Source organism: Lolium perenne, chromosome 1, assembly GCF_019359855.2.
Source record: "Lolium perenne isolate Kyuss_39 chromosome 1, Kyuss_2.0, whole genome shotgun sequence".
Lineage (NCBI taxonomy): Eukaryota > Viridiplantae > Streptophyta > Magnoliopsida > Poales > Poaceae > Lolium > Lolium perenne.
The window spans coordinates 162,669,168-162,676,932 of NC_067244.2; the positions used below are offsets into that span (position 1 = coordinate 162,669,168).

Consider the following 7,765-nt stretch of genomic DNA (forward strand, 5'->3'; position numbering starts at 1 on the left):
ATAAAAATTCATGTGTTTTCTATTCATGTATGATTGAACAAGTTATGACATTCTATTTCTACATTTTTTCTAGTCCCGTATTTTGTGAATCTTGGGAAGCAAACATATCGTATAACACTCAAAGTTTGCTGACGATTGCCTGTTGTTCTTCAAGGCATCCAGGATTGAAGCACCCTCAGTCTTTTCCAAAGGGATACGGGTCAGTTGATGAGAAACTCCAAGTGCTCTCTCCTGTTTACCTCAGTCTGCCCGGTCTCTGTCCAAAACGACATCAGGGCCACCTTGGGTGTCTCCAGCTGTTTGAGGAGAAGTACCTCGGCCTGCCTACTCCGAAAGGGCGCTTGAAAGGAGAACATTTCCAGCCGATCATGAACATATTTACCAAAAGGTTAACCAATTGGTGTGAGGAGTATTGCTCTCATGCTGCAAAAGAAACACACATCAAGGCAGTGGCCCAAGCGCTCCCTGGATATGCCATGGGAGTTTTTAAAATGTATGTGGGTTTTGCAATCAGTACGAGAAGCTCATTCGCGACTATAGGTGGGGAGATGAAGAGGGTCAACGCACTGTACATTGGCTGGCGTGGGAAAATCTCACAAAACCCAAGAGCAGAGGGGGTATTGGCTTCCGTGACATCAAGTTGTTCAACCAAGCTCTGCTTGCAAGACAGGCGTGGCGGCTTATTCACCGCCCAAAGAGTCTGTGTGCAAGAGTGCTCAAGTCAAAATACTACCCCAAAGGTAACACACTGGACACCCTTTTTTTTGCTTCGAACGCCTACTAGGTCTAGAGAGGTATCGAGTTCGGGCTTGAACTTTTGAAGAAAGGGATCATCTCCAGGATTGGGAATGGCAAGAACACCCAGATTTTTAGGGACCAATGGCTCCCGAGAAAGGCAGGCTTAAAAGTTACGGGCATGAAGAAAAATACTAGAAAAAGATGGGTCAACCAGCTGATCATCGAGAATACTAGAGAATGGAATGTTCCTCTTCTTTATGACCTGTTCCAGGACCATGACGTTGAAGCCATCCTGGACATTAATATCCCTGGGACTGATACCAAGGGCTGCATCGCTTGGAACCCGGAGATAAATGGCCAGTTCACCGTCAGAAGTGCATACAAACTTGCTGTAAGCCTTAGCCAACAATGTCGGGGTGAAGAATCATCCAACTCTTCCCCGAATGGTTGCCGGAAGATTTGGGACAACATTTGGAAATCTAAAGTTCCTCTAAAAGTAAGAGTGTTTGCCTGGAGGGTTGCCACTGACTCTCTTGCAACTAAAAAAACAAGTGGGCATAGGACTCTGGAAACAAATGCAACTTGTGTCATCTGTGGTACTGAGATAGAAGATGCCTTTCATGCTATTGTCAGATGTCCCAAAGCTAGAGCTCTCAGAGATAGCATGAGAAAAGTTTGGACTCTGCCGAACGAAAACCTCTTCAGGTATTCAGGCGAAGACTGGCTGCAACACTTGCTTGATCCTCTAAATGACATAACCAAACCTAGGGTTATCCTTCTCCTTTGGAGGGCGTGGCATATGAAGAACGACGTTACCCACCACGAGGACGATGCAACTATTGCCAACTCTGCTATCTTCCTCCAATCCTACCTTGGAGAAACATACAATCCCACGGTAAGCTAGTTCGATGCCAAGGGTAAGCAATGTTGTGACTTGTTTGTCTGCAAGGATACAGTCGAGGAGAACAATGGGAGAGGTGTGGCTTCCTGGGAAGCACCCCAACATGGCTGGCTAAAGCTTAATACTGATGGTTCGTTTAGCTCAAAGGATGGTTCATGTGGCGTTAGGCTGGTCATTCGTGACAGCAACAACATTGTGCTAGCCACAGGCGGACCTTCGTGGGGGCCAAAGTGGGCCGTGGCCCCCCCAGCAAATTTGCAAAACGTCCAGTACCTATTAGTCTCTTCAGCCCATAAACCATTTTAGGCCCATTTTACTAGGCTGAGTTGACTCAGAACAGAAGTAGCACTCTGCAGTTTCTTCTCGACAAATCCAGTTCGCTGTTCGGTCTCTCTCTCTCAGCTCTCAATCCCCATTCTCTGGCGCTCGCTGAACGACGGCACGGCGGCACGTCAGGGTGGCCGGTGGATCTCAGGTTGGTCGTCGGCGCCGTCCGTGGTCTGCAGCAGCCAGCAGCCGTGGGGTCGGCCTAGGCGCTCTTCTGCTCCTGCACTCCGTCGATATCAGGTAATTTAGTGCTCTGATTTTTCTTCTCTCCCCTCCATCCGGTAGTTTAATTAGTGCTCTGATTTTGCTTTTACTTGCCTGATTGGACAAGCGTAACTGCATGATTGCCTGATTGCTTCCGAATTTTTCATCAAAATTTTGATAGTTCTAACTAGGTCATGAAATTGCTCCGATTGCTTGCAGATTGTTTTCTAAAATTGCAGCAAAGAGGAGATGGTTAAAGAGAAAAGAATTGATTCATTTTTCAAAAGAAAGAGAGTGGATTGTGAAGCTCAAGAAACAGGAAAAGGAGTAGCTTATGGCCTTATGCATATATTTATGTTTGAAAGTTTATTTTACAGACAATATGAATCTAAATATAGCAGTTTCGAAAAATTCTACAAATCCTAGCCTATTACTATCACTTGATTAGGCGTTTCAAAACGAAATTCCATGTCATGATATAGCTTCGCCCCCTAGAGTTTTTCTTCAAGGTCCGCCACTGGTGCTAGTGGCGGCCAGTATTTCCAGCTAAATAAATGCAGCAGCGCGGAGGATGCTGAAGCTCGTGCGGTGCTCCTTGGACTAAAATCCTTTGACAGTTCTCAACGCCCTACGCTGATCATTGAAACTGATTGCTCTGCGGTTTGCAATGCTCTTCAAGACGGCGACAAGTAATAGGTCCAAAGCCTTTGCCATCTATGAAGAAGCTAAAGTCCATTTTAGCCTCCTTTTCTGATGTTCGGATTAGCTTGATCAGGAGAGGGGCAAACGCTGTTGCTGATGCTTTAGCTAGAGACGCTAGGTCTGGGGATGATCGTTTTTATGGGGATGTAATCCCAGCTCACATCGAGGAGCTTGTAAACAACAATTGTAAGCTACTTGGTTTCGGTTATCTATAAAGCTCTATGTTTTTTTTAAAAAGGAAATTGTACTATACACCTATAGTATGATGCATTAGTTAGCTTTTTAACAGGGAAATCATTCTCAGACCGCAAAAGGAAACTACTTTTTTTTTGTTTTTAGCATATAAACCGTCCATGGATCGACAAGAGGCGGAACCTCCAAAATGATTAAAATGGGCATGCAGAAGCGGTCTTTTGCTGACACCCTATCGCAGGAACGCCTTTGTTATGGTGGAGGCTTGGTACTCAACAGTTTGACAAAGATAAACTTAGAACTTCAATTATTTTGAAAATATGGAGTACGTACATACTACCGTGAGACACAATGCATTTCCGTAAAAAAAAAACATCAAAACATATCAATATAAGGTGTAGTTTCTACATATCGACGTGAGAAACACCTCAATAAAAAACAATTTATAATTCTTACGAAAGATAAAAGCTTTCAGTTTAACAAGAATTAAAAAAAAATGCACCCCCACTCTACCCGTATACTACTTACTACTCCCTCCGTTCCTCTTTAATCGACGCGGGGTGTTGTGTCATGCAGGAAGCGAGCAGGTACATAGGGGCGTCAATTAAAACGGGACAGAGGTAGTAGTTACTAATATACGAGAGCGGACGAATAGCGCCCGGGCTGGGGTGATCCGTTTATCAGGATACGGCATCGATGGTGTTGACAGCATGCAGGAGCAATAAATGAAACATGGGTGATTTCGTTAAAATTCACAATACGATGGAGTACTCGGATGGAACGAACTGTACGGACAGTATATACGAATTGAATTTGGGTAGCTGTGAGCGAGCTCGACATAAATCGAAAAAAATCATATACGACCCAATATGGTTAGACCCGGGTGGTAGACCACATCTTACTGCCAACGTCATTCCCCAATCTCTTTGAGCTCGACGGAGATAGCGAGGTGATTTCGTCTGCGGCGGCGCTCCTTCCACGCTGGAGCGAGGCCAAGCGCCCGGCGAAGAATTGAGCAAATTCTCCCTCTGCAAAGCTCACGGGCACCGAGTTCTTCGGAGATCTTGTGCCAAGGTATACATGCGACTCTGTTGTCTCCCCTTCTTTGATTTGTGCACCGTTGGGTCGCATTGATTCAGGGTAGTTCCCTGTTCGTAGTTTGAAACGTCTGGCGGAAATATGCAGCGGCGGGGAGGAGGTAGAGGCAGTCGTTGGGTGTTCAACCATGGTGCCGGAGATAGCCACAGCGCTGAATCAAAAGGCTCGGGCACACAGGCTACCTGCAGAGGCGTCCCCGACAAGTTGCTTGATGCAGATAGATCCGTCAATGGAGGCGAAATGGGGGAAACGGCTGTCATCTCTTGATGGAAAACGAAGGTACTGTTCCTAATCTAAGTTATGCAGGCGACTGGGACAGATGTTTTCAGCGCCCCTTTGACCTGAACATATGAGGAAAATCTCTCTTAGCATCTAGGTTACGGATGCAAATTGGTAGAAAGATACATTTTTACGTTCCCTGTTTGGTGCAAATTGTGGTCTGCATCTTGCTTGTTCGTAAGTTGGGTGATGCCACTATAGCAATGACACTTTGCATCAGTGGTTAGACGAAGAGAAAAATAGTTGTTACACTTGATGTACCAGGCTTGACTCGTATGCAGATTATGTATAATTTTAATGTCTTGCTCTTACGTAGATAAAATGCTTGTATTACCCTCTGTTGAAAAGATAACAAATTGCAGAGCTCAAAAACAGAACCAGGTAGTTTTAATCACCTGACTTTTCGAATGGTGGGCTGATGGGACTAGAGGATGCACTGCTTAGAGTCAATTTTTTAAATAAAAGTGTAATATTTTCCATAAGATAACACTTCCTAGCCATGTGCTGCACAATCCTTTTGGTCATCTTTTTGAACTCCATATTAACTGGACTTTTGGTTCTAAGTTCTAACTTACAGGCACCGGGTAGGGAAGCCACCCCCTGAGAGGGCAATGGGCATTGAATTTTCACGCTTGAGTGCGCAGGAACAAACTTTGCGCGACTACCCAATTAGAGGAAATGGTGATGTACATGGTACCTAGGAGCATTGGTCCAGACCGATCGCTCTGTTAGAAACTTTGAATTGTGTGTGTGAGACCTCGATCTGCGTGACCATTGCGACTTCTGGGCGAAGGTTCCGTGTATATATGTGTCATGCACTCAGCCTTCGGTGCCATGGTTACTCTACATGCTCTGAGATTTTTAATGAAAAAGAGAAACAAAGACGTTCCGTGAACCCCAGCTATCTTTTCTAGGTTCGCTAAAAATTAATTCTTATTTGATCTTTGTGGTTGTCATTGAGTTGAAATAAGTTAGCATTAGCGACTAAACTTGACAAACTCCTGAAGTAAGAAGTCCTGCTGATTTGACTAGCCAGGCACACTTCATGTTATTATCTGCAGAGAATACATCATTTGACATTGATACTTTGGATGAAAGGAGAACTACAACCCAGCGTTTCATGTGGTGTGTTAGTCCAAAACCAGCCTGCTGAATCCTATTCGTTAAGTTCATGGATTGATAGTAAAGACTGTACCTACACTGGAACCACCATAAACCGTGTTCTTCACTGGTAAAAGTATATATGCTACTTATGTACATTGCTTGTTGAATTATCAATATCAATCAATGAACATTTAAAAGTAAAAACATGTTGGTTATTTCTTGACCTGTCGTTGCTTAATTTATCACAGGGAACCACAATAAAATGATAGGGACTGTAGTATCACCTGCTAGGAAAATATACGGGCCATTGATTTTTTTTTGTCCGGCGACCAGCCAAGAGCCAAATATTGGTTCCTCGGGCATATTCATCAAATTTCCTTTGGTGCATTGTTGTTCATTTCAGATCTCTTACCACTACCACTCTGTTCAGTGCTCAAATCAATTTACTGCAGGCATCCATGCAGGATAATGACTTAGTTCAGTAAAATTGTTTGAATATAATTGGCATTGCCACCATTTCTTTTCATGGGGCTCCTGAATATGTTTTTGTTTTGCAGGGTCATCCAAGTCCTATGGATGATATTCAACCAGCTGTAAAAAGTGCCTTCACGAAGGCTTCCAAGCAAGGAACTAGTTATCCGATCAGCAGATCAAATAAATATCTCAGGCAGGAAACACAAACTTTAAAACGAGTGGCAACACTCCTGGAGCCATTTGATGAGAGTTTGCCTGACAAAAGTGGAGTAGCATCAGCTAAAAGTGTTGAAGAAGAAGCTTTTGATGCTGAAAATGATGGTATGTGCTTTCTTAGTCAATAAATACAATCAGACAAGGGTTTTAAGTGAAGGATAAACATAATGCAGAAATAGAATTGTTGGAGGTTAACACTTCTATGAATTGAATAATCTGCTTGGTCAGGGATGAATTTCTATCTTAATATACATGTATTCTGTTCTTTAATCTGTAGCATGCCATGTAGGCCTTTAGCTGGGGACATATCAGGTGAAAGCATGACCAAGTTCTGAAAAACTGAAAAATTCTCCTATTAATGGATCATGTACCAACGGCCAGATTAGATTCTTCATTCCACCACTAATCACTAATGCACATTTTATAGAAATCCCCTGCACTTAATGTACTAGCACAACTCACGAAGAGTAGTTCCTGGGCCTTCCAAAATTCTCATAATCGGGTAATTTTTACATGCTAAGAAATATGAACCGGCAAACTTTAGGAAGGACATATGAACAAGCATGTTTATTAATCTGGACCATTCTCGTTAGTACTATTTTATGAGGAAGGAGAGATCACAAATAAGCAACCAAGAAAAATCATATCTAGACCCTTTTCGTGATAAAAAAATCATGCACATTCCACTGTTTACATCAGTCATGGCATTAAGATAGGCAGAAATTGTCACAGATTAAAGTTCTACAGAGCAGTATGATAAAGATTCTATGATATGTTCTTAATTTCCTGTTTGGCAAAGGCCTGCAATGGAGCATACACTCGTATAATTTTGTGCATGGTTAGAATGCCGTATAACTACTTTTCATGCATGTACTGTTTCTGTATTTCTTTTCAGGATGTTGATTTTTTTTCTTGCTGTTTCTATTTGCTCCAGCGAGCGGGATTGCCAGGTGCAGAAAGAGTTTTACCAAGCATGGCGGATGATGGTGGTGCAGCAAGATGCCACTAACATTGAATTAGGGATGAGCTACTGATTAATATATTGGTATCCCATTGATTAATTAGTGGGGGTAGATATTTTCTACAATGTTCATTAATGATGAACTTTGCCTCATCCAAGAGTATGTAAGATTTTTTTTTGGAAAATCAGATGTATCATGCAATTTTTTAAATGGAAGCATTGATGAAACGTCAGCGTATGCTGTCATACTATCTTACCACCGGAAAATATATGAAATTTATTTGGGTTGTTAGCATTTCCGTAATTCGAGACATTAAGCTGGTGTGCAGTCTATTCTTTTCTTTAGGAATTTTATATAGCTGTTCTAAACAGTTTGAGCTTAACAAAGATCTAGTAGTTATATGATAATTTGTGAGCTTCAGTTGTAGGAAGGATTTTGCATTAGTGAGCTTCATCAGAAATGGCGGGTCTGGCCTCACCAGGTCAGGTCTTCGTGCAGGATCGGCCTCCCACCACCAAGGAACCGCGTGGTACAGGAAACGGGATCGACCTCTCACTATCTCACCATC

At 42.8% G+C, this 7,765-nt stretch overlaps 1 long non-coding RNA gene across 2 annotated transcripts; it reads left to right on the forward strand.

Annotated features, from left to right (window-relative positions):
- Positions 1-3,949: 3,949 nt before the first annotated feature.
- LOC127310663 (uncharacterized) lies at positions 3,950-7,299 on the forward strand. 2 transcript variants are annotated; one of them, XR_007857399.2, is made up of 4 exons: positions 3,950-4,138; positions 4,223-4,441; positions 6,103-6,340; positions 7,170-7,299. It is a non-coding gene; the product is annotated as an uncharacterized lncRNA (long non-coding RNA). The 2 variants fall into 2 exon arrangements; XR_007857400.2 differs by having other exon boundaries at positions 4,250-4,441.
- The last annotated feature ends 466 nt before the right edge of the window (positions 7,300-7,765 follow it).